This window comes from Trachymyrmex septentrionalis, unplaced genomic scaffold, assembly GCF_001594115.1.
Source record: "Trachymyrmex septentrionalis isolate Tsep2-gDNA-1 unplaced genomic scaffold, Tsep1.0 scaffold14, whole genome shotgun sequence".
Classification (NCBI taxonomy): domain Eukaryota; kingdom Metazoa; phylum Arthropoda; class Insecta; order Hymenoptera; family Formicidae; genus Trachymyrmex; species Trachymyrmex septentrionalis.
Window position 1 is genome coordinate 1,851,439 of NW_017304543.1, and position 2,227 is coordinate 1,853,665.

At 45.1% G+C, this 2,227-nt stretch overlaps 1 long non-coding RNA gene across 2 annotated transcripts in view; it reads right to left on the reverse strand.

Annotated features, from left to right (window-relative positions):
• Positions 1 to 2,227, reverse strand: part of LOC108745496 — a 90,627-nt gene that overhangs the window by 87,632 nt on the left and 768 nt on the right. The gene's annotated exons all lie outside the window — the stretch shown is intronic.

The window sequence follows — 2,227 nt, forward strand, 5'->3', positions numbered from 1 at the left end:
CATCTTAGGCATTTGCGTGTTTTAAACAGAATTTCTGCAAACGTTGATATCACGTAAATTAGAAAATATATTTTTTTTTATAAATGCATATATTGATACTTTATTATTTACGTAATAGGTATTTTACATTCGTGGAGTTGAATGCACGCTGCGGTAGATAATTAACCGCGTCCGCGATGAAAATTCACAAAATATATACGTGTGCAAACGCATCAGGACGCGGCAATAACCATCCCCTGGTCTCTTCGATCTTTGATGAGAAAGGAAACGCGGCGCACAGCCATTCGATCGCGGTGTTGCGTGAAATCCGAATCGATCCATCCGATACACGAATATGGAGAGAGAGAGAGAGAGAGAGAGAGAGAGAGAGAGAGAGAGAGAGAGAGAGAGAGAATGCGCGCAGAGCGCATACAGAATGCAGGGCGGGCCGCATACGTGAAGCGGCGAGGCGTCGGCCGTGTGACGCGATCACACGGTGTGCGATGTGTGAAATGGAGCACGATCCCCTCTCTCCGGTAATTATATGTATCCTATCCCGAGTCGCTATCTCGCCTACCGGCGGTCGAACCGGCGCGATGCGATGCGGCGCGGCGAGCAGTGGCATCGATGGCATGGCGTAGCGGCGTGACACAACCGCCACAGCCCTGTCCTGTCTCCCGGACTCGCACAGACCGAACGCGTCGGATCCCCCTCCCCTCCCCCCCCCTCCCCCAGCATGAGCAGCGTGGCGATCCCCGGATGCACCGCGTGCGTGAGCATCGTCCACCCATCGACTGCATCATCATTCCCTCCCTTCCTCCCCCTTCCTGATCCCGCGCGCGTTATCCGCTGTCCCGCATGGACCACTGATCCTTCGTTTCGGTTACGAAACGCGTATCGTGCACTATCCATCGATCTTTACGATCGATCGACGATGCGCGAATACCAAGCGCGATTTTTGAGGGTGGAATTTGGCGCGGGTCCGTTTGTACGAAAGGGAATTATTCGAAAGGGATTTTATTATCGGACGCTATAATGTCGATTGGCAACCGTTTCGAAGATGTATAGGATGACATTTCGGTTGATATTCGTCGTAACGTTCCGCTTGGCCTTTTTATGCCTTTTGAATTCGATATTAGGGTCATCAACCGTTTTTAGGTACACATTAAGGCAGGAATGAATATGAAATGAGTGGAATATATATGTAATAAAAATAATATCGATAAACACGGTACATAAATTTATAATCTTAATTAATTTGATATCCTTTGTATAATTATCACAGAAAGTTTAATCTTCTGATTAACATAATACGAAGCATGCACTGTTAAATTTATAATGTCAAATTATAACAATGTGAGTTATTTTTAATTATTTCTATAGGCCGCTATTACTCCTACTTAATATGACATTAATTCAAATACACACGCAGTTAAACAATTTAACGGAAGAAAATGTATTAAATTTGATTCAAATTCAGTTTATTATTTACCAAGTGCATACAGTAACATGGACGTTTATTTATTCTGAAACTAATCACAGAGATAGATTAATTTACATTTTAATACACGTGGAAGTGAAAAATAAACGAAATGTTATTTTCTTTTTTTCAACTCTCTCGGATCGGGTTATCTCATTGCTTTTTGATACCTGACTATGTGTCAACGCATTTCGGTGCATTCGAAGTGAGATATCCGTGAAGTGAGATCTTAAATTTATTTATCTCTCGCGCGTAACGAAATACCTCCGGCAGTAATTCTGTACATGCCCCGTCATTATCTCGATTTGTGCAGGCGCAAGCCATGTTTACGACGGCGATATCAGTCCGAGACTATAATCGGCGTATATCGTTAAGCGGCATCAACGAAAATGACGATGCACCTCGATACGTATCGGGCCGCGCGACGCGCGTAATGACAAGCGCAAATGCACGTAACATCGGCGATGCACGCTACACCGGATATCGCGTAGCCGGGCACACACGTGCGCCGGCGATGTTCCGAGGCGGAACGATTTCGCAGCATCGAATTGCGCGGCGCCGGCTGCGCGTGCAATAGCCGCTTATTGCACAAATCACACGCATTATTGACTGCTATTGTACCTCTTCGGCCGACGAGCCATTGCATTGTTCGCGTATTGCGTGCCCTTCCTCCGGAATAAACCGATAAACTTTACCTCTCTCGGAGATATTTGAATATAGCGGCAAGTTAATTCAATGATATTAAAATATTTCAAGAAGGTCTTTATA